Source organism: Mustelus asterias, chromosome 1, assembly GCF_964213995.1.
Source record: "Mustelus asterias chromosome 1, sMusAst1.hap1.1, whole genome shotgun sequence".
Lineage (NCBI taxonomy): Eukaryota > Metazoa > Chordata > Chondrichthyes > Carcharhiniformes > Triakidae > Mustelus > Mustelus asterias.
The window spans coordinates 201,139,806-201,165,477 of record NC_135801.1 but is presented as its reverse complement, the minus strand read 5'-3'; positions in this window follow the sequence as shown (position 1 = coordinate 201,165,477).

Here is a 25,672-nt window from a genome sequence, read left to right as displayed (position 1 = left end):
CTGTTGAAGTTTATAAATGATTTGGAGGAGAATGTAACTGGATTGATTAGTAAGTTTGCAGACGACACAAAGGTTGGTGGATTTGCGGATAGTGATGAGGGCCATCAGAGGATACAGCAGGATATAGATCAGTTGGAGACTTGGGCGGAGAGATGGCAGATGGAGTTTAATCCAGACTTTTGAGGGGTGTTTTGACAAATACATGAATAGGATGGGAATAGAGGGATATGGTCCCCGAAGGGTAAGGGGTTTTAGTTCAGTCGGACAGCATGGTCGGTGCAGGCTTGGAGGGCCGAAGGGCCTGTTCCTGTGCTGTAATTTTCTTTGTTCTTTGTTGTTCTCTGAATTTGTATGGGTGGGGTGGGAGATGCTAGCGGGCTCAGAGAATTCCGTCGTAGGCCCGATAATCACATTTAAATCACATCAAAAATAGATTAAAATAACTTACCGGTCTTCCCATTGTTTTCCTGCGTGGTCCTAAACGCACCAGATTTCTGTTGCTGGGTGATGCGCGTGCGTCAGGAACACATGCGTGAATCCCACAGATCGGTGCACACACGAATCTCCTGGCCTGACCCAACAAAATGAGGGGGTCGGAATGGGAGAATCGCCCCCCATGCCCCCAAATTTAGATTTCACAAACAGCGGAAACAATCATTCAGCGTCTACTCTTTGAACCTCTTCAGAATTGATGGAAAGGGTCCTTAGGGATGGGATTTACGACCATTTAGAAAGATGCGGATTAATCCGAGATAGTCAGCACGGATTCGTGAAGGGCAAGTCGTGCCTCACAAATTTGATAGAATTTTTTGAGGAGGTAACTAAGTGTGTTGATGAAGGTAGGGCAGTTGATGTCATATACATGGATTTTAGTAAGGCGTTTGATAAGGTCCCCCATGGTCGGCTTATGATGAAAGTGAGGAGGTGTGGGATAGAGGGAAAGTTGGCCGATTGGATAGGTAACTGGCTGTCTGACCGAAGACAGAGGGTGGTGGTCGATGGAAAATTTTCGGATTGGAGGCAGGTTGCTAGCGGTGTGCCGCAGGGATCAGTGCTTGGTCCTCTGCTGTTGGTGATTTTTATTAATGACTTAGAGGAGGGGGCTGAAGGGTGGATCAGTAAATTTGCTGATGACACCAAGATTGGTGGAGTAGTGGATGAGGTGGAGGGCTGTTGTAGGCTGCAAAGAGACATAGATAGGATGCAAAGCTGGGCTGAAAAATGGCAAATGGAGTTTAACCCTGATAAATGTGAGGTGATTCATTTTGGTAGGACAAATTTAAATGTGGATTACAGGGTCAAAGGTAGGGTTCTGAAGACTGTGGAGGAACAGAGAGATCTTGGGGTCCATATCCACAGATCTCTAAAGGTTGCCACTCAAGTGGATAGAGCTGTGAAGAAGGCCTATAGTGTGTTAGCTTTTATTAACAGGGGGTTGGAGTTTAAGAGCCGTGGGGTTATGCTGCAACTGTACAGGACCTTGGTGAGACCACATTTGGAATATTGTGTGCAGTTCTGGTCACCTCACTATAAGAAGGATGTGGAAGCGCTGGAAAGAGTGCAGAGGAGATTTACCAGGATGCTGCCTGGTTTGGAGGGTAGGTCATATGAGGAAAGGTTGAGGGAGCTAGGGCTGTTCTCTCTGGAGCGGAGGAGGCTGAGGGGAGACTTAATAGAGGTGTATAAAATGATGAAGGGGATAGATAGAGTGAACGTTCAAAGACTATTTCCTCGGGTGGATGGAGCTATTACAGGGGGGCATAACTATAGGGTTCGTGGTGGGAGATACAGGACGGATATCAGAGGTAGGTTCTTTACGCAGAGAGTGGTTGGGGTGTGGAATGGACTGCCTGCAGTGATAGTGGAGTCGGACACTTTAGAAACATTTAAGCGGTTATTGGATAGGCACATGGAGCACACCAGGATGATAGGGAGTGGGATAGCTTGATCTTGGTTTCAGATAAAGCTCGGCACAACATCGTGGGCCGAAGGGCCTGTTCTGTGCTGTACTGTTCTATGTTCTAGAATTTTGGGGACACTTTTTCAACTGACCTGTGTTCTGCAACCTACTGCAGGCATTGGATCGTTGGGGCCTCAATAATCTTTAAGTTCTTCAGGGGAGGTGGGAGCGTAGTGGTATTGTCGCTGGACGAGTAATCCAGGGACCCAGGGAAATGCTCTGGGGACCAGTGTTCAAATCCTGCCACGGCAGATGGTGAAATTTGAATTCAATAAAAAAAATCTGGAATTAAAAGTCTAATGAGAACCACGAAACCATTGTCGATTGTCAGAAAAACTCATCTGTTTCACTAATGTCCTTTAGGGAAGGAAATCTGCCATCCTCACCTGGTCTGGCCTATAGGTAACTCCAGACTCATAGCAATGTGGTTGACTCTTAAATGCCCTCAGGGAAGGGCAATAAGTGCTGGCCCAGCCAATGATGCGCCACATCCCATGAACAAATAAAAAGTGGCTTAACAAAACAGAGAACAAGGGAGGATCTGCAGGGGCACACAAATTAAATATTTTATTTATTTTTTGAACTTTCCTTGTGGGCCTGAGGGAATAGTAGCTCTCTGTAAACCAGAAGTGTCCTCGGCCCCCTGCCTTCCTCACTAGTTACCCAAGAACAGCAACTTTCCATAAATTGCATTCAGGCCTGAACTAAATTCCATTGTTAACCCCAGAAGCATCACTTCCTGAAACTGCATTGTTTTATTCATTCTTGGGATGCATCCCTGTGGCTTGCTCAGCCACTACCAAGTGTTAACTGTATTATATTTTTCACAGGATGTGGGTGTCTCTGGCTAGGGCAGCATTTATTGCCCATCCCTAATTGCCCTTGAGAAGGTGGTGGGGAGCTGCCTCTTGAACCATTGGAATCCCTGAATAGTAGGTCACTCACAGAGCTGGAAGGGAGAGATTTCCAGGATTTTGAGCCAGCAGTTCAGGAACGGCGATATATTTCCAAGGCAGGAAGGTGAGTGACTTGGAGGGAACTTCCAAATGTTGGTGTTCCCAGGTATCTGCTGCTCTTGTCCTTCTCGATAGTAGTGGCTGTGGGTTTGGAAGGTGCTGCCTAAAGAACCTTGGTGAGTTCAGTAGCACATGGCTGCCACTGCTGTTTGTGGTGGAGGGAATGAATGTTTGTAGCAAAGGTGCCAATAAAGGGTATTGAACTTCTTGAATGTTGTTGGAGCTGCAGATAATGGACAGGCTTTGGGGAGTCAGGAGGTGAGTTACTCGACGCAGGATTCCTTACCTTTGGCCTGCTCTGGTAGCCACAGTGTGCATATGGCTCGTCCAGTTCAGTTTCTGGTCAATGGTAATCCCCCCCCCGAGGATGTTGCTGGTTTGGGATTCAGCGATAGTGATGCCATCGAATGTGGAGGGGTGATGGTTGAATTCTCTATTGTTGGGGATGGCCATTGCCTGATGCTTGTGTGCCACAAGGGCAATCATGAGAGCAATGCTTGAGCAAGTTCCTTGTAATTATAGGCCTGATCAATCTTGCCATCAACCGGTCCAGGCAGCGGGAGATTGAGCGGGTCATCTGACCCAATAGTCTGCCCCTCTACTGCGGCTACTCTCACAGTCTGGTGGCCTTGGAGGGGCACAGTAAGAAGTCTCACAACACCAGGTTAAAGTCCAACAGGTTTATTTGGTAGCAAATACCATAAGCTTTCGGAGCGCTGCTCCTTCGTCAGATGGAGTGGATATCTGTTCTCAAACAGTGCAGAGACACAGAAATCAAATTACAGAATACTGATTAGAATGCAAATCTCTACAGCCAGCCAGATCTTAAATGTACAGATAATGTGGCCTTGGAGGGGAGCAGGCAGTGTCCTCTAATACGTTAGATGTCTTCCTCAACAGGTGGGCACTGTGTGCTCTTGAATGCATTGTTGCCAGGGTGGAGGGCCTCTTTCTTGGCCTGGCCAAGGTACACTGGTCCAGGCAGCAAGCCATGCAGGGTGCTGTTCAGACCACTGCCTGTCCCTTTTCCATTGTTGCATTCACAGAAGCGTCCCTGGAAAAGGAGAGCTCAGCAACCAGCTTGAGGCTACCCTTCACCTGTGGACCCTGCATGCCTGGGTTACATCATCAGCCCAGAAATAACATTTCAAATTAAAGTTTCCTTTCAAATTTTGTCTTTTCATTTTTTTTTGTTCATTTATGGGACATGGGCATCGCTGGCATGTCAGCATTTATTGTCCATCCCTAGTTGCCCGAGGGCAGCTGCCTCGCCCAGGCGTACCCGATGGGATACCAGTCCCATCCTGGACTCGACTGTTCCTGTTATCCATGCGGGTCCATTTGTGTAATTTCTTACCCAGACTTTCTCACCTGTGTCGAAGTGCCTCTCTTGGCGAGTGTTGTCATGGCCCCTGCATTGGGCTCATAGAACATAGAACAGTACAGCACAGAACAGGCCCTTCGGCCCACGATGTTGTGCCGAGCTTTATCTGAAACCAAGATCAAGCTATCCCACTCCCTACCATCCTGGTGTGCTCCATGTGCCTATCCAATAACCGCTTAAATGTTTCTAAAGTATCTGACTCCACTATCACTGCAGGCAGTCCATTCCACACCCCAACCACTCTCTGCGTAAAGAACCTACCTCTGATATACGTCCTGTATCTCCCACCCGAACCCTATAGTTATGCCCCCTTGTAATAGCTCCATCCACCCGAGGAAATAGTCTTTGAACGTTCACTCTATCTATCCCCTTCATCATTTTATACACCTCTATTAAGTCTCCCCTCAGCCTCCTCCGCTCCAGAGAGAACAGCCCTAGCTCCCTCAACCTTTCCTCATATGACCTACCCTCCAAACCAGGCAGCATCCTGGTAAATCTCCTCTGCACTCTTTCCAGCGCTTCCACATCCTTCTTATAGTGAGGTGACCAGAACTGCACACAATATTCCAAATGTGGTCTCACCAAGGTCCTGTACAGTTGCAGCATAACCCCACGGCTCTTAAACTCCAACCCCCTGTTAATAAAAGCTAACACACTATAGGCCTTCTTCACAGCTCTATCCACTTGACTGGCAACCTTTAGAGATCTGTGGATATGGACCCCAAGATCTCTCTGTTCCTCCACAGTCTTCAGAACCCTACCTTTGACCCTGTAATCCACATTTAAATTTGTCCTACCAAAATGAATCACCTCACATTTATCAGGGTTAAACTCCATTTGCCATTTTTCAGCCCAGCTTTGCATCCTATCTATGTCTCTTTGCAGCCTACAACAGCCCTCCACCTCATCCACTACTCCACCAATCTTGGTGTCATCAGCAAATTTACTGATCCACCCTTCAGCCCCCTCCTCTAAGTCATTAATAAAAATCACAAAGAGCAGAGGACCAAGCACTGATCCCTGCGGCACACCGCTAGCAACCTGCCTCCAATCCGAAAATTTTCCATTGACCACCACCCTCTGTCTTCGGTCAGACAGCCAGTTACCTATCCAATCGGCCAACTTTCCCTCTATCCCACACCTCCTCACTTTCATCATAAGCCGACCATGGGGGACCTTATCAAACGCCTTACTAAAATCCATGTATATGACATCAACTGCCCTACCTTCATCAACACACTTAGTTACCTCCTCAAAAAATTCTATCAAATTTGTGAGGCACGACTTGCCCTTCACGAATCCGTGCTGACTATCTCGGATTAATCCGCATCTTTCTAAATGGTCGTAAATCCCATCCCTAAGGACCCTTTCCATCAATTTACCAACCACCGAAGTAAGACTAACCGGTCTATAATCGGTGCTGGAGGCTACAGTTGAGGAGGAATCAACTGAGCATAGAGAGCAGATCTCTGGGGGTGAGCCGAGTGAGAAAGCTCAGGTGGTTAGGGGCTGTAAAAGACTGGGCCTTGTGATTGGGGACTCCACAATTAAGGGGACAGATAGGAGGGTCGGAACTAAAGGTAGGGACTCAGGGTTGGTGTGTTGCCTACCAGGGGCTGGGGTCCGGGATGTGTCTGACAGGGTATTCAGGACTCTTAGGGGGGAGGGAGATAAACCACAAGTTATTGTACATGTGGGGACACACGACATAGGGAGGATAGGGGAAGGGGATATTAGGCAGGGATTTATGGAGTTGGGGTGGAAACTAAAGGCCAAGACTGACAGAGTGGTTATCTCTGGACTCTTGCCTGTACCACGGGATAGTTTAGAGAGGAATAGGGAGAGGGAAGGTTTGAATTCATGGCTGAGGGGATGGTGCAGGAGGGAGGGGTTCAGGTACTTAAGCAATTGGGGCTCGTACTGGGGAAGGTGTGACCTCTATGAGAAGGATGGTCTACACCTTAATCAGAAGGGGACCAATATCCTGGGGGGTAAATTTGCTAAGGCCATGCAGGGAGGTTTAAACTGATTCGGGGGGGGGGGAGGGATCCTGAGTAGTGGGGCTGAAAGTGAGGGATGCATGGATGGGGACTGCAATGCACGGCATTGCAGAGGTGGGGTGGAGCAGGGTTTGAAATGTGTATACTTCAATGCCAGGAGTATTCGCAATAAAGTGGGTGAACTTGCAGCGTGGATCAGTACCTGGGACTTCGATGTTGTGGCTATTTCAGAGACATGGATAGAGCAGGGGCAGGAATGGATGCTGCAGGTCCCGGGGTTCAAATGTTTTAGTCGAAGTAGGGAAGGAGGTAGAAGAGGGGGAGGGGTAGCATTATTGGTCAGAGATTGTATCACAGTGTCAGAGAGGAGGTTTGATGAGGACTTATCTGTTGAGGTAGTATGGGCGGAGATTAGAAATAGGAGAGGAGAGGTCACCCTGTTGGGAGTCTTTTATAGACCTCCTAAAAGTTCTAGAGAGGTTGAGGAAAGGATTGCGGAGTCAATCCTGCTTAGGAGTGAAAGTAATAGGGCAATTGTTATGGGGGATTTTAACTTGACTAATATTGACTGGAATTGTTATAGCTCTAGCTCGTTAGAGGGGTCAGTTTTTGTTCAAAGCGTGCAGGAAGGTTTTTTGACTCAGTATGTAGACAGGCCAACTAGAGGTGAGGCTATATTGGATCTGGTGCTGGGAAATGAGCCAGACCAGGTGCTAGACTTGGAAGTTGGTGTGCATTTTGGTGATAGTGACCACAATTCGGTTACGTTCACCTTAGTGATGGAAAGGGATAGGCATGAACCTCGGGCCAGTGGTTTTAGCTGGGGGAAGGGTAATTATGAGGCTATTAGGAGAGAATTAGGAAACATAGGTTGGACTAGGAGATTACAGGGACTGGGAACGTCCGACATGTGGAGTTTTTTCAAGGAGCAGCTACTGCGAGTCTGTGATAGGTATGTCCCTGTCAGGCAAGGAGGAATTGGTAGGGCTAGGGAACCGTGGTGCACCAAAAAAGTTTCTTTGTTGGTTAAAAAGAAAAAGGAGGCTTATGTTCGGATGAGACGTGAGCACTCGGGTAGTGCACTAGAAAGCTTTAGATTGGCTAAGAGGGAGTTGAAGAGCGAGCTTAGAAGGGCTAAAAGGGGACATGAGAAGACTTTGGCGGATAGGGTTAAAGAGAATCCTAAGGCGTTCTATAGGTATGTCAAGAACAGAAGGTTGGTTAGGGCAAGTTTAGGGCCAGTTATAGATGGCAGAGGGAAGTTATGTGTGGAACCGGAGGAGATTGGTGAAGCATTGAACCAATATTTCTCTTCGGTGTTCACGCAAGGGGACATGAATATAGCTGAGGAGGACACTGGGTTGCAAGGGAGTAGAATAGACAGTATTACAGTTGATAAGGAGGATGTGCAGGATATTCTGGAGGGTCTGAAAATAGATAAATCCCCTGGTCCGGATGGGATTTATCCAAGGATTCTCTGGGAGGCAAGAGAAGTGATTGCAGAGCCTCTGGCTCTGATCTTCAGGTCGTCGTTGGCCTCTGGTATAGTACCAGAAGATTGGAGGTTAGCGAATGTTGTCCCATTGTTTAAGAAGGGGAACAGAGACTTCCCCGGGAATTATAGACCGGTGAGTCTCACTTCTGTTGTCGGCAAGATGTTGGAAAAAATTATAAGGGATAGGATTTATAGTTATTTGGAGAGTAATGAATTGATAGGTGATAGTCAGCATGGTTTTGTGGCAGGTAGGTCGTGCCTTACTAACCTTATTGAGTTTTTTGAGAAAGTGACCAAGGAGGTGGATGGGGGCAAGGCAGTGGACGTGGTATATATGGATTTTAGTAAGGCGTTTGATAAGGTTCACCATGGTAGGCTTCTGCAGAAAATGCAGATGTATGGGATTGGGGGTGATCTAGGAAATTGGATCAGGAATTGGCTAGCGGATAGGAAACAGAGGGTGGTGGTTGATAGTAAATATTCATCATGGAGTGCGGTTACAAGTGGTGTACCTCAGGGATCTGTTTTGGGGCCACTGCTGTTTGTAATATTTATTAATGATCTGGATGAGGGTATAGTTGGGTGGATTAGCAAATTTGCTGATGACACCAAAGTCGGTGGTGTGGTAGACAGTGAGGAAGGGTGTCGTAGTTTGCAGGAAGACTTAGACAGGTTGCAAAGTTGGGCCGAGAGGTGGCGGATGGAGTTTAATGCGGAGAAGTGTGAGGTAATTCACTTTGGTAGGAATAACAGATGTGTTGAGTATAGGGCTAACGGGAGGACTTTGAATAGTGTGGAGGAGCAGAGGGATCTAGGTGTATGTGTGCATAGATCCCTGAAAGTTGGGAATCAAGTAGATAAGGTTGTTAAGAAGGCATATGGTGTCTTGGCGTTTATTGGTAGGGGGATTGAATTTAGGAGTCGTAGCGTTATGTTGCAACTGTACACAACTCTGGTGCGGCCGCACTTGGAGTACTGTGTGCAGTTCTGGTCCCCACATTACAGGAAGGATGTGGAGGCTTTGGAGAGGGTGCAGAGGAGGTTTACCAGGATGTTGCCTGGTATGGAGGGGAGATCCTATGAGGAGAGGCTGAGGGATTTGGGATTGTTTTCGCTGGAAAGGCGGCGGCTAAGAGGGGATCTTATTGAAACATATAAGATGATTAGAGGTTTAGATAGGGTGGATAGTGATAGCCTTTTTCCTCTGATGGAGAAATCCAGCACGAGGGGGCATGGCTTTAAATTGAGGGGGGGTAGTTATAGAACCGATGTCAGGGGTAGGTTCTTTACCCAGAGGGTGGTGAGGGATTGGAATGCCCTGCCAGCATCAGTAGTAAATGCGCCTAGTTTGGGGGCGTTTAAGAGATCCGTAGATAGGTTCATGGACGAAAAGAAATTGGTTTAGGTTGGAGGGTCACAGTTTTTTTTTTTAACTGGTCGGTGCAACATCGTGGGCCGAAGGGCCTGTTCTGCGCTGTAATGTTCTATGTTCTATGTTCTATAATTACCAGGGTCATTTCTATTCCCTTTCTTAAACAGAGGAACAACATTCGCCTTGGTGTTTTCCCACCTTCCCCACCAGGTTGGGAAATAGCAGGCTCAGTCTGGTGCAGGATCGTCTGCATCACCTCACATTTATCTAAATTAAAATGCAACAAGATCTGGACAATGTCCAGGCTTGGGCTGACAAGTGGCAGTAACATTCGCGCCATCAGGCAATGACGATCACCGATCAGAGTCACTCGAACCACCGCCCCTTGATATTCAATGGTGTAACCATCACTGAATCCCCCACTGTCACCATTGGGGTTCCATTGACCAGAAACTCAACTGGACTCACCACATAAACACAGTGGCTCCAAGAGCAGGTCAGAGGCGAGGAATACTGCAGCGAGTAACTCACCTCCTGACACCCCAGAGCCTGTCCACCATCTACAAGGCACAAGTCAGGAGTGTGATGCGTTACTCCCCACTTGCCTGGATGGGGGCAGCTCCAACAACACTCAAGAAGCTCGACACCATCCAGGACAAAGCAGCCCCGCTTGATTGGCACCACATCTACAAACATTCAATCTCTCCACCACTGACGCTCAGTAGCAGCAGTGTGTACCATCTACAAGATGCACTGCAGCAATTCACCAAAGATCCTTGGACAGCACCTTCCAAACCCTCGACCACTTCAATCTAGGAGGACAAGAGCAGCAACTAAATGGGAACCACCACCTGCAAGTTCCCCTCCAAGCCACTCACCATCCTGACTTGGAAATATATCGCCGTTCCTTCACTGTCGCAGGGTCAAAATCCTGGAATTCCCTCCCTAAGGCCATTGTGGGTAAATCCACAGAACATGGACTGCAGCGATTCTAGAGGAAGCTCAACATCACCTTCTCAAGGGGCAACTAGGGATGGGCAATAAATGCTGGCCAGCCAGCGACGCCCATGTCCCCAAAATGAATTTTTAAAAACTCCATCTGCCAATTGTCAGCCCACTGGTCCAATTAATCAAGATCCCGCTGCAATCCTCGATAACCTTCTTCACTGTCCACTATGCCACCAATCTTGGTGTCATCTGCAAACTTACTATCCATGCCGACTAAATTCTCATCCAAATCATTCATATAAATGACAAATAACAGTGGACCCAACACCGATCCTTGAGGCACACCGCTGGTCACAGGCCTCCAGTTTGAAAAGCAACCCTCTACAACCACCCTCTGGCTTCTGTCATCCAGCCAATTTTGTATTCATTTTGCTCCCTCACCCCTGGATCCTGTGAGATTTAACTTTATGCAACAACCTATCATTTGGTACCTTGTCAAAGTCCTTGCTAAAGTCCATGTAGACAACATCACTGCCCTCATCGACCTTCTTGGTTACCCCTTCAAAAAACTCAATCAAATTTGTGAGACATGATTTTCCACTCACAAAGCCACGCTGACTGTCCCTAATCAGTCCTTGCGTCTCTAAATGCCTGTGGATCCTGTCTCTCAGAATGCCCTCGAACAACTTACCCACCACAGATGTGAAACTCACTGGCCTGTAGTTCCCAGGCTTTACCCTTTTTAAACAAAGGCACATTTGCCACCCTCCAATCTTCAGGCACCTCACCCGTGACCATCGAAGATTCAAATATCTCTGCTAGGGGACCCGCAATTTCCTCCCTAGCCTCCCACAATGTCCTGGGATACACTTCATCAGGTCCCGGGGATTTATCTACCTTGATGCGCTTTAAGACTTCCAGCACCTCCTTCTCTGTAATATGTACATTCATAGAAACATAGAAAAACTACAGCACAAAACAGGCCCTTCGGCCCCACAAGTTGTGCCAAACATATCCCTACCTTTTAGGCCGACCTATAACCCTCCATCCTATTAAGCTCCATGTACTCATCCAGGAGTCTCTTAAAAGACCCTATTGAATTTGCCTCCACCACCACTGACGGCAGCCGATTCCACTCGCCCACCATCCCCTGTGTGAAAAACGTTCCCCCAACATTTCCCCTGTACCTACCCCCCCAGCACGTTAAACCAGTGTCCTCGCGTTGCAGCCATTTCCACCCTGGGAAAAAGCCTCTTGTGATATGGTACAAACTAATAATGGCATGATGGGAAAAATGGCTACTTGCTCGAGGTGATACTAAAAAAAACCCCACAGAACAAAGCAGCTGCTAAACCATTTGACCCTCGCCCAAACTAGTCAGGTTAAACTAAGGCTGACTCTGCTTATCTGAGGGAAGGGAGGTAATAAATCAATATAAGGCCAACTGGCCTGACCTCAGGGTGTTTTGCCAAGTGCCCTAGGACTACGTACATAAAACAAGGCCAACTGGCCTGATCTCAGGGGGTTTTGAGAAATACTTCAGAACTACGTACATAAACAAGATAAGGTCTGAGGTGAGGGAGTCACCGAACCATTTTTTTCCTTCAAAGCACAAGATAATGTTATTGTTGATAAGACCGAGGGGCCTCGGAAGTCACGGTGAGATGCCACTTGTATTGACGTTGCTACTAATTGTTTTATTGCTCATTTTCCAGCGTAAGCCACTGTCACAAAACCTGATACTGATTTTGTATAAATTGTGGATTGTTTCTGGGGCTCGGTGCGGACATGGTGGATGAATTAGCAGCTGTACCAACTGCTCTCTGACCTCAAGTCTTAGCCATCTTCTGCATGCAGAGCTTCGTTATTAAATGCTTGTTATTTTGACGAGAACGAATTTGTAAAGTCTGTCTTTTACAAGTAATTAGCAGGAAAAAAAGTGACACTTCAACACTCTGAGAGTCCACCCGATCTATGCCTCTCAACATCTTGTACACCTCTATTAGGTGTCCTCTCATCCTTCGTCTCTCCAAGGAGAAAAGACCAAGCTCCCTCAGCCTATCCTCATAAGGCATGCCACTCAATCCAGGCAACATCCTTGTAAATCTCCTCTGCACCTTTTCAATCATTTCCACATCCTTCCTGGAATGAGGCGACCAGAACTGAGCACAGTGCTCCAAGTGGGGTCTGACGAGGGTCTTATATAGCTGCATCATTATCCCCGGACTCCGAAACTCAATCCCTCGATTGATAAAGGCCAGCACACCATACGCCTTCTTAACCACCTCCTCCACCTGTGCGGCCGATTTTAGAGTCCTATGGACCCGGACCCCAAGGTCCTTCCGATCCTCTACCGTACTAAGAGTCTTTCCCTTTATATTGTACTCCTTCATCCCATTTGACCTGCCAAAATGGACCACTACGCATTTATCTGGGTTGAAGTCCATCTGCCACTTCTCCGTCCAGTCTTGCATCCTATCTATGTCCCTCTGTAACTTCTGACATCCCTCCAGACTATCCACAACCCCACCAACCTTCGTGTCGTCAGCAAACTTACCAACCCATCCCTTCACTTCCTCATCCAGGTCATTTGTGAAAATGACAAAGAGCAAGGGACCCAGAACAGATCCCTGAGGCACACCACTGGTGACCGACCTCCATTTAGAAAAAGACCCAACTATACCCACTCTCTGCCTCCTTTGGGCAAGCCAGTTCTGGATCCACAGGGCAGCAGCCCCTTGGATCCCATGCCCTCTCACTTTTTCCAGAAGCTTTGCATGGGGGACCTTATTGAGCGCCTTTCTAAAATCCATATAAACCACATCTACCGCTTTCCCTTCGTCAATGTGTTTAGTCACATTTTCGAAGAACTCCACCGGGCTCGTAAGGCACGATTTGCCTTTGACAAAGCCATGCTGAGTATTATTGAGCATACTAAACCTCTCTAAATGCTCATTAATCCTGTCCCTCAGGATCTTCTCCATCAGCTTACCAACCACTGAGGTTAGACTCACCGGTCGGTAATTTCCTGGGCTAGCCCTATTCCCCTTCTTGAAAATAGGAACCACATCCGCAATCCTCCAATCCTCCGGCACCTCTTCCGTCTCCATCGATGACGCAAAGATCATCGCCAGAGGCTCTGCAATCTCTTCCCTCGCCTCCCACAGTAACCTGGGGTACATCCCATCCGGACCCGGCGACTTATCTATCTTGATGCCATTCAAAGATTCCAGCACAACCTCTTTCTTAAAGTCCACATACTCAATCCTTTCAGTCCACCGCAAGCCCACAGTACATCCACCCATGTCCTTCTCCTCTGTGAAAACCGAGGCAAAATACTCATTAAGCACCTCTGCCATTTCTCCTGGTTCCGTACTGATTTTCCCACCTTCACCTTTTATAGGCCCTATTCCTTCACGTCTCATCCTTTTACTTTTCGCATATTTATAGAACGCCTTCGGGTTTTCCTTAATTCTACTTGCCAAGACCTTCTCGTGACCCCTTCTGGCTCTCCTAATTTCCTTCTTTAGTCCCTTCCTACAAGCCGTATACTCATCTAGATCCCTATCTTCGCCAAGCTCTCTGAACCTTTTGTACGCTTTCCTTTTCTTCTCGACTAGGTCCTGCACAGCTTTCGTGCACCACGGTTCCTTTAACCTACCAACTCCTCCCTGTCTGCTCGGAACATTGTCCAGTAGAACTCTAGACAGACATTCCTTGAAAAAAGATGTGAATGTCTCTGGCAATGCCACAAATTGTCCTGGAAATTGCTCAGTCATTTTAGAGGAAAGTTAAGGGTCAATCACATTGTTATGGATCTGAAGTCACATGTACACCAGACTAGGTAAGGATGGCAGATTTCCTTCCCAGAAGGACAAAGAGCTGTCATAGTGGCAAGTACTGTTGCCTCACAGTGCCAAGGACGCAGGTACAACTCCTGGCTTGGGTTTCTGTCTGTGCAGAAAATCCCTGTGTCTGCGTACATTTCCTCTGGGTGCTCCCTGGTTGGATTGTCAACTTAATGTACCAAAATGCCCTCCTGGACACATCTAACCATAAGACCATAAGACATAGGAGCGGAAGTAAGGCCATTCGGCCCATCGAGTCCACTCCACCATTCAATCATGGTTGATTTCAACTCCATTTACCCGCTCTCTCCCCATAGCCCTTAATTCCTCGAGAAATCAAGAATTTATCAATTTCTGTCTTGAAGACGCTTAACGTCTCGGCCTCCACAGCCCTCTGTGGCAATGAATTCCACAGACCTACCACTCTCTGGCTGAAGAAATTTCTCCTCATCTCTGTTCTAAAGTGACTCCCTTTTATTCTAAGGCTGTGCCCCCGTGTCCTAGTCTCCCCTGCTAATGGAAACAACTTCCCTACGTCCATCCTATCTAAGCCGTTCATTATCTTGTAAGTTTCTATTAGATCTCCCCTCAACCTCCTAAACTCCAATGAATACAATCCCACGATCCTCAGACGTTCATCGTATGTCAGGCCTACCATTCCCGGGATCATCCGTGTGAATCTCCGCTGGACCCGCTCCAGTGCCAGTATGTCCTTCCTGAGGTGTGGGGCCCAAAATTGCTCACAGTACTCCAAATGGGGCCTAACCAGTGCTTTATAAAGCCTCAGAAGTACATCCCTGCTTTTGTATTCCAAGCCTCTTGAGATAAATGACAACATTACATTTGCTTTCTTAATTACGGACTCAACCTGCAAGTTTACCTTTAGAGAATCCTGGACTAGGACTCCCAAGTCCCTTTGCACTTTAGCATTATGAATTTTGTCACCGTTTAGAAAATAGTCCATGCCTCTATTCTTTTTTCCAAAGTGCACGACCTCGCACTTGCCCACATTGAATTTCATCAGCCACTTCTTGGACCACTCTCCTAAACTGTCTAAATCTTTCTGCAGCCTCCCCACCTCCTCAATACTACCTGCCCCTCCACCTATCTTTGTACCATCGGCAAACTTGGCCAGAATGCCCCCAGTCCTGTCATCTAGATCGTTAATATATAAAGAGAACAGCTGTGGCCCCAACACTGAACCCTGCGGGACACCACTTGTCACCGGTTGCCATTCTGAGAAAGAACCTTTTATCCCAACTCTCTGCCTTCTGTCTGACAGCCAATCGTCAATCCATGTTAGTACCTTGCCTCGAATACCATGGGCCCTTATTTTACTCAGCAGTCTCCCGTGAGGCACCTTGTCAAAGGCCTTTTGGAAGTCAAGATAGATAACATCCATTGGCTCTCCTTGGTCTAACCTATTTGTTATCTCTTCAAAGAACTCTAACAGGTTTGTCAGGCACGACCTCCCCTTACTAAATCCATGCTGACTTGTCCTATTCCAACCCTGCACTTCCAAGAATTTAGAAATCTCATCCTTAACGATGGATTCTAGAATTTTGCCAACAACTGAGGTTAGGCTAATTGGCCTATAATTTTCCATCTTTTTTCTTGTTCCCTTCTTGAACAGTGGGGTTACAACAGCGATTTTCCAATCCTCTGGGACTTTCCCTGACTCCAGTGACTTTTGAAAGATCATAACTAACGCCTCCACTATTTCTTCAGCTATCTCCTTTAGAACTCTAGGATGTAGCCCATCTGGGCCCGGAGATTTATCAATTTTCAGACCTTTTAGTTTCTCTAGCACTTTCTCCTTTGTGATGGCAACCATATTCAACTCTGCCCCCTGACTTTCCTGAATTGTTGGGATATTACTCATGTCTTCTACTGTGAAGACTGACGCAAAGTACTTATTAAGTTCCTCAGCTATTTCCTTGTCTCCCATCACTAGATTACCAGCGTCATTTTGGAGCGGCCCAATGTCTACTTTTGCCTCCCGTTTGTTTTTAATGTATTTAAAGAAACTTTTACTATCATTCCTAATGTTACTGGCTAGCCTACCTTCATATTTGATCCTCTCCTTCCTTATTTCTCTCTTTGTTATCCTCTGTTTGTTTTTATAGCCTTCCCAATCTTCTGACTTCCCACTACTCTTTGCCACATTATAGGCTCTCTCTTTTGCCTTGATGCATTCCCTGACTTCCTTTGTCATGATGTGGAGATGCCGGCGTTGGACTGGGGTAAACACAGTAAGAAGTTTAACAACACCAGGTTAAAGTCCAACAGGTTTATTTGGTAGCAAAAGCCACACCAGTGTGGCTTTTGCTACCAAATAAACCTGTTGGACTTTAACCTGGTGTTGTTAAACTTCTTACTTCCTTTGTCAGCCATGGCTGCCTAATCCCCCCTCTGATAACCTTTCTTTTGTTTGGGATGAACCTCTGCACTGTGTCCTCAATTACTCCCAGAAACTCCTGCCATTGCTGTTCTACTGTCTTTCCCACTCGGCTCTGCTTCCAGTCGATTTTTGTCAGTTCCTCCCTCATGCGCCTGTAATTACCTTTATTTAACTGTAGAACCTTCACATCTGATTCTGCCTTCCTTCTTTCAAATTACAGACTGAATTCAACCATATTATTTGTGCTGTGGCTTTCTATGTTCTATGTTCTATTATGATCACTGCTTCCTAAGTGTTCCCTTACTTTAAGATCTTTTATCACATCTGGCTCATTACATAACACTAAGTCCAGAATAGCCTGTTCCCTCGTGGGCTCCATCACAAGCTGTTCCAAAAAGCCATCCTGTAAACATTCAATGAATTCCCTTTCTTTGGGTCCACTGGCAACATTATTTACCCAGTTCTGGTCACCTCATTACAGGAAAGATGTTGAAGTCATTGAAAGGGTGCAGAGGAGATTTACAAGGATGTTGCCTGGATTGGGGGGCATGCCTTATGAGGATAGGTTGAGGGAGCTTGGTCTCTTCTCCCTGGAGAGACGAAGGATGAGAGGTGACCTGATGGAGGTTTACAAGATGTTGAGAGGTCTGGATAGGGTCGACTCTCAGAGGCTATTTCCAAGGGCTGAAATGGTTGCTACGAGAGGACACAGGTTTAAGGTGCTGGGGGGTAGGTACAGAGGAGATGTCAGGGGTAAGTTTTTCACTCAGAGGGTGGTGGGTGAGTGGAATCGGCTGACGTCGGTGGTGGTGGAGGCAAACTCGTTGGGGTCTTTTAAGAGACTTCTGGATGAGTACATGGGATTTAATGGGATTGAGGGCTATAGATAGGCCTCGAGGTAGGGATATGATCGGCGCAACTTGTGGGCCGAAGGGCCTGGTTGTGCTGTGGCTTTCTATGTTCTATGTTCTATTATGATCACTGCTTCCTAAGTGTTCCCTTACTTTAAGATCTTTTATCACATCTGGCTCATTACATAACACTAAGTCCAGAATAGCCTGTTCCCTCGTGGGCTCCATCACAAGCTGTTCCAAAAAGCCATCCTGTAAACATTCAATGAATTCCCTTTCTTTGGGTCCACTGGCAACATTATTTACCCAGTCCACCTGCATATTGAAATCCCCCATGATCACTGTGACCTTGCCTTTCTGACATGCCCTTTCTATTTCGTGGTGCATTTTGTGCCCCTGGTCCTGACCACTGTCAGGAGGCCTGTACATAACTCCCATTATGGTTTTTTTGCCTTTGTGGTTCCTCAACTCTACCCACACAGACTCCACATCGTCTGACCCTATGTCGTTTAGTGCTATGGATTTAATTTCATTTCTAATTAACAAGGCAACCCCGCCCCCTCTACCCACCTCTCTGTCTTTTCGATAGGTTGTGAATCCCTGGATGTTTAACTGCCAGTCCTGAACCCCCTGCAACCACGTCTCTGTGATGCCTACCACATCATACCTGCCAGTCACAATCTGGGCCACAAGCTCATCTACCTTGTTCCGGACACTGCGGGCATTTAAATATAGCACCTTTAATTCCCTATTGACCGTCCCTTTTTGTTTTCGTAGTGTGGTGGACCTTGGTTTACTGAGCCTTTCCAGACACTGTGTCATATTTTGTGAGATGGGGACTATCATAACCTCTCCTGAGCGCTGTCTTTTCGTGATTTTTTGTAATCCTAAGCAGCTACGCTTCCCACTGATTCCTTCACCTCTTGGTTCCCTGACTTTCCATTCCCCCCCAATCTCGCATCGGGACCAACAAAGTGGTCCCGATGCGAACCCCTGGTTGTCAGGGATTCCCAGTCAATATGGGGGAAGTTAAAATATTGGAAAAGATTACTCAGTAAAATACGATAAAAAGTATATTCTGAAAACTGACTTCAAACAGATCTCAAACTTCCAGACAGCTGCAAAATTTCAAAATTTAGAAATGTACTGGTAACCACAACTCCCCTGCTTTAGTTACACCTTTCCAGTATCTGACTACACAACTACTCCTCATTAGACATTAGTGAACCAGCTGGTTTTTTACAAGAATTGATGCTAACTTTTGCTAATATCTAAATGGATACAAAATTGGCTTCTTGACAGAAGCCAGAGGGTGGTTGTAGAGAGTTGTTTTTCAAACTGGAGGCCTGTGACCAGTGGTGTGCATCAGGGATCAGTGCTGGGCCCACTGTTATTTGTCTTTTATATGAATGATTTGGATGAGAATATAGGAGGCATGGTTAGTAAGTTTGCAGATGACACCAAGATTGGTGGCATAGTGGACAGTGAAGAAAGTTATCTCCAATTGCAACGGGATCTTGATCAATTGGGCCAGTGAGCTGATGAATGGCAGATGGAGTTTAATTTAGACAAATGCGAGGTGATGCATTTTGGTAGATTAAACCAGGGCAGGACTTACTCAGTTAATGGTAGGGCGTTAGGGAGAGTTACAGAACAAAGAGATTGAGGGGTACATGTTCATAGCTCATTGAAAGTGGAGTCACAGGTGGACAGAGTGGTGAAGAAGGCATTCGGAATGGTTGGTTTCATCAGTCAGAACATTGAATACAGGAGTTGGGACGTCTAAAAAGTGCAAGAAACTACTTGAGAAAGAAATCAGGAGGGCTAAAGAAGACATGAGGTTGCTTTGGCAGGCAAGGTGAAGGATAATCCTAAGAGCTTCTGCAGGTATATTAAGAGCAAAAGGATAGTAAGGGATAAAATTGGTCCTCTTGAAGATCAGAGTGGTCGGCTATGTATGGAACCAAAAGAAATGGGGGAGATATTAAATGGGTTTTTTGCATCCGTATTTACTAAGGAAACTGGCATGAAGTCTATGGAAATAAGGCAAACAAGTAGGGAAGTCATGGAACCTATACAGATTAAAGGGGAGGAGGTGCTTGCTGTCTTGAGGCAAATCAGAGCAGATAAATCCCCAGGACCGGACAGGGTATTCCCTCGGACCTTGAAGGAGACTGGTGTTGAAATTGCAGGGGCCCTGGCAGATATATTTAAAATGTCGGTATCCACGGGTGAGGTGCCGGATGATTGGAGGAGAGCTCATGTTGTTCCATTGTTTAAAAAAGGCTCAAAAAGAAATCCGGGAAATTATAGGCCGGTAAGTTTGACGTCAGTAGTAGGTAAATTATTGGAAGGAGTACTAAGAGGTAGGATCGATAAATATTTGGAGAGACAGGGACTTATTAGAGAGAGTCAACATGGCTTTGTGCATGGTAGGTCATGTTTAACCAATCTATTAGAGTTTTTCGAGGAGGTTACCAGGAAAGTGGATGAAGGGAAGGCAGTGGATGTTGTCTACATGAACTTCAGTAAGGCCTTTGACAAGGTCCCTCATGGGAGGTTAGTGAGGAAAGTTCAGTCGCTAGGTATACATGGAGAGGTAGTAAATTGAATTAGACATTGGCTCAATGGAAGAAGCCAGAGAGTGGTAGTGGAGGATTGCTTCTCTGAGGTGAGGCCTGTGACTAGTGGTGTGCCGCAGGGATCGGTGTTGGGTCCATTGTTGTTTTTCACCTATATCAATGATTTGGATGATAATGTGGTAAATTGGATCAGCAAGTTAGCTGATGATACAAAGATTGGAGGTGTGGTGGACAGTGAGGAAGGTTTTCAAAGCTTGCAGAGGGATTTGGACCAGCTAGAAAAATGGGCTGAAAAATGGCAGATGGAGTTTAATGCAGACAAGTGTGAGGTATTGCACTTTGGAAGGACAAACCAAGGTAGAACATACAAGGTAAATGGTAGGACACTGAAGAGTGCAGTAGAATAGAGGGATCTGGGAACACAGATACATAATTCCCTAAAAGTGGCGTCACAGGTAGATAGGGTCGTAAAGAGTGCTTTTGGTACATTGGCCTTTATAAATCAAAGTATTGAGTATTGGAGTTGGAATGTTATAGTGAGGTTGTATAAGACATTGGTGAGGCCGAATTTAGAGTATTGTGTGCAGTTTTGGTCACCTAATTACAGGAAGGATATTAATAAGGTTGAAAGAGTGCAGAGAAGGTTTACAAGGATGTTGCCGGGACTTGAGAAACTGAGTTACAGAGAAAGGTTGAATAGGTTAGGACTTTATTCCCTGGAGCGTAGAAGAATGAGGGGAGATTTGATAGAGGTGTATAAGATTTTGATGGGTATAGATAGAGTGAATGCAAGCAGGCTTTTTCCAATTAGGCTAGGGGAGAAAAAAACTGGAGGACATGTGTTAGGGGTGAAGGGGGAAAAGTTTAAAGGGAATATTAGTGGGGGCTTCTTCACACAGAGAGTGGTGGGAGTGTGGAATGAGCTGCCGGATAAAGTGGTAAATGCTTTTAACATTTAACTTTTAACTTTTAACATTTAAGAAAAACTTGGACAGGTACATGGATGAGAGGGGTGTGGAGGGATATGGTCCAGGTGTAGGTCAGTGGGACTAGGCAGAAAAATGGTATGGCACAGCCATGAAGGGCCAAAAGGCCTGTTTCTGTGATGTAATGTTCTATGGTTCTATGGTTTTATGGTCTTGTTGAAGTTGTACCAGACTGGAAACCGGTTACCAGCGGAGTGCCGCAGGGATCAGTGCTTGGTCCTCTGCTATTTGTAATTTTTATTAATGACTTAGAGGAGGGGGCTGAAGGGTGGATCAGTAAATTTGCTGATGACACCAAGATTGGTGGAGTAGTGGATGAGGTGGAGGGCTGTTGTAGGCTGCAAAGAGACATAGATAGGATGCAAAGCTGGGCTGAAAAATGGCAAATGGAGTTTAACCCTGACAAATGCGAGGTGATTCATTTTGGTAGGACAAATTTAAATGTGGATTACAGGGTCAAAGGTAGGGTTCTGAAGAATGTGGAGGAACAGAGAGATCTTGGGGTTCATATCCATAGATCTCTGAAGGTTGCCACTCAAGTGGATAGAGCCGTGAAGAAGGCCTATAGTGTGTTAGCTTTTATTAACAGGGGGTTTGAGTTTAAGAGCCGTGGGGTTATGCTGCAACTGTACAGGACCTTGATGAGACCACATTTGGAATATTGTGTGCAGTTCTGGTCACCTCACTACAAGAAGGATGTGGAGACACTGGAAAGAGTGCAAAGGAGATTTACCAGGATGCTGCCTGGTTTGGAGGGTAGGTCTTATGAGAAAAGGTTGAGGGAACTTGGGCTTTTCTCTTTGGAGCAGAGGAGGATGAGAGGAGACTTGATAGAGGTTTATAAGATGATGAGGGGGATAGATAGAGTGAACATTCAAAGATTATTTCCTCGGGTGAATGGAGCGGTAACTAGGGGGCATAACTATAGGGTTCATGGTGGGAGATATAGGAAGGATGTCCGAGGTAGGTATTTTACTCAGAGAGTGGTTGGGGTGTGGAATGGACTGCCTGCAGGGATAGTGGAGTCAGAAACTTTAGGAACATTTAAGAAGCTATTGGTTAGGCACATGGAGTACTTCGGGATGATAGGGAGGAAATAGCTTGATCTGGGTTTCAGACAAAGCTCGGCACAACATTGTGGGCCGAAGGGCCTGTTCTGTGCTGTACTGTTCTATGTTCTATGTTTGTAGAGGACATTGGTAAGGCCACACTTGGAATACTGTGTGCAATTCTGGTCACCCTATTATAGAAAGGATATTATTAAACTAGAAAGAGTGCAGAAAAGATTTACTCGGATGCTACCAGGACTTGATGGATTGAGTTATAAGGAGAGGCTGAATAGACTGGGACTTTTTTCTCTGGAGCGTAGGAGGCTGAGGGGTGATCTTATATAGGTCTATAAAATAATGAGGGGCATAGACAAGGTAGATAGTCAATATTTTTTCCCAAAGGTAGAGGAGTCTAAAACTAGAGGGCATAGGTTTAAGGAGAGAGATACAAAAGTGTCCAGAGGGACAACACAGAGGGTAGTGAGTGTCTGGAACAAGCTGCCAGAGGTAGTCGTAGAGGCGGGTACAATTTTATCTTTTAAAAAGCATTTAGATAGTTACATGGGTACGATGGGTACAGAGGGATATGGGCCAAATGCGGGCAATTGGGATTAGCTGAGGGGTTTTAAAAAGAAAGGGCGGCATGGACAAGTTGGGCGAAGGTCCTGTTTCCATGCTGTAAACCTGTATGACTCTAATACTTTGGAAATATGTTGCTTATGGCACTGAATCATCACTAATTTGTATCTTTTCAGTTCCCACTCACCCACAGGTCAAGCAAGGTAGGAATACCTCAAAAGCTGCCACCTCAGAAGTAATGATCTCATGTGCACACACAGGTAAGAAAGTTCAAACACTAACAAAAGGGAATGGTTGTAAAGATAGTGGATGCATTGCTTGTAACATTTCAAAATTCCCTAAATTCAGGATTGGAAAACCTCAAATATCACACTGTTCAAGGAAGGAAGGAGACATAAAGCAGGAAACTCTAGGCCAGCTATACATCTGCCATTGGGAAAATATTGAAATCCATGCAGAAGGAGGTAATATCAGGACATTTAGAAAATCAGAATACAGTCAGGCAGAGTTGATAGGTTTTTCTGAATGGAAAACCATATTTGACAAATTTGTTTGAGTTTTTTGAGGAAGTAACAAGTAGGGCGAATTAAGGGAAAGCTGTAGACGTTGTGTACTTGGATTACCAAAGACCTGCAGTCAGGTGCTGAATAAAAAGTTATCAGAGGAGATAAGAAAACATGGTCTGGGGGCATTCAGATGGATCAAAGATTGGCTAAACAAGAGGCTAGAGCCAGTCAGGATAAATGTGTAATCTGCAGGTTGGCAAACAATAAACCAGAGGAGTGCCAGAGGGATCAATACTGGGGCCTTAACTACTGACAATTTATAGTTGTCTCTTGGATGAAGAGAGCAACTGGAATGTAGTCTAAATTTACTGACAATACAAAGGGAGGTAAGAAGAGTCTTGTTGGATTCAAGACATGAATTCTGTTTCTCTTTCCACAGATGCTGCAAGACCTGCTGAGTTTTTCCAACACTTTGACCGGTGTTTTACCACCCTGCCCATCATGGGATTTGGAATGGGCAAGGGGCAGACAATGGGAAGGTCTGTTGACCTCGGCGGGATTTTATGGTTTCATGATGAGCAAGGCCATAAAATCCCGCCCATTCTGTTTTTATTTCAGATCTTTAGTGTCCACAGTATTTTGCTTTTATCCTGGAGCACTGTGCACAATTTTGCTCTCCTTACATACAGACTGGAGTGGAAGCAGGTCAGGAAATAACTCCTGAGCCAATTCCTGGGATGATAGGCTGTCTTAAGAGGAAAGGTTGAGCATGATGGGCCAATACACATGTGAGTTTTGAAGAATGAGAACTGACGATATTGAAACATAAGATTCACAGTGTCACTGCTGATGGTACTTCCTCACGCACAGAAAATCCAAGGTCTGTGGTGTGAGGAACCGTTGGAGTCGGATGGCGAGGGTTCACATGAGATTCAGTGCATGGGTGAAAGAGGTGTGGTACACATAGGAATGATTCTAGGTTAAATAAGCAGGTAACTCAATTAATTAAATAACAAGTAACAATGACAGGACATGTGTCATAGAACAAAGAACGAAGAAGATTATAGCACATGAACAGGCCCTTCGACCCTCCAAGCCTGCACCGACCATGCTGCCCGACTGAATTAAAACCCCGTACCCTTCCGGGGACAATATCCCTCTATTCCCATCCTATTCATGTATTTGTCAAGACGCCACTTAAAAGTCACTATCGTTTCTGCTTCTGCTATCTCCCCCGGCAGCAAGTTCCAGGCACCCACCACCCTCTGTGTAAAAAAACTTGCCTCGTACATCTCCTTTAAACCTTGTCCCTCGCACCTTAAACCTGTGCCCCTAGTAATTGACTCTTCCACCCTGGGAAAAAGCTTCTGACTATCCACTCTGTCCATGCCTCTCATAATCTTGTAGATTTCTATCAGGTCGCCCCTCAACCTCCATCGTTCCAGTGAGAACAAACCAAGTTTCTCCAACCTCTCCTCATAGCTAATGCCCTCCATACCAGGCAACATCCTGGTAAATCTTTTCTGTACCCTCTCCAAAGTCTCCACATTCTTCTGGTAGTGTGGCGACCAGAATTGAACACTATATTCCAAGTGCGGCCTAACTAAGGTTCTATAGAGCTGCAACATGACTTGCCAATTTTTAAACTCAATGCCCTGGCCAATGAAGGCAAGCATGCCGTATGCCTTCTTGACGACCTTCTCCACGTGCGTTGCCACTTTCAGTGACCTGTGTACCTGTACACCCAGATCCCTCTGCCTATCAATACCCTAAAGTATTCTGCCATTTACTGTATATTTCCTCTCTGTATTAGACCTTCCAAAATACATTACCTCACATTAGTCTGGATTAAACTCCATCTGCCATCTCTCCGCCCAAGCCGCCAACCTATTTATATCCTGCTGTATCCTCTGATGATCCTCATCGCTATCCGCAAATCCACCAACATTTGTGTCTTCCACAAACTTACAAATCAGACCAGTTACATTTTCCTCCAAATCATTTATATATATTACAACAGCAAAGGTCCCAGCACTGATCCCTGAGAAACGCCACTTGTCACAGCCCTCCATTCAGAAACACGTCCATCCACTGCTACCCTGTCTTCTTTGACCGAGCCAGTTTTGTATCCACCTTGCCAGCTCGCCTCTGATCCCATGCGACTTCGCCTTCTGAACCAGTCTGCCATGAGGGACCTTGTCAAAGGCCTTACTGAAGTCCATGTGCAAAGAACAAAGAACAGTACAGCACAGGAAACAGGCCCTTCGGCCCTCCAAGCCTGTGCCACTCCTTGGTCCAACTAGACCAATCGTTTGTATCCCTCCATTCCCAGGCTGCTCATGTGACGATCCAGGTAAGTCTTAAACGATGCCAGCGTGTCTGCCTCCACCACCCTACTTGGCAGCGCATTCCAGGTCCCCACCACCCTCTGTGTAAAAAACATCCCTCTAATATCTGAGTTATACTTCGCCCCTCTCACCTTGAGCCCGTGACCCCTCGTGATCGTCACTTCTGATCTGGGAAAAAGCTTCCCACCGTTCACCCTATCTATCCCCTTCATAATCCTGTACACCTCTATTAGATCTCCCCTCATTCTCCGTCTTTCCAGGGAGAACAACCCCAGGATTGAGATGTGTTTACTTTAATGCCAGGAGTATAGTGAATAAAGGGGATGAGCTCAGAGTGTGGATCGATG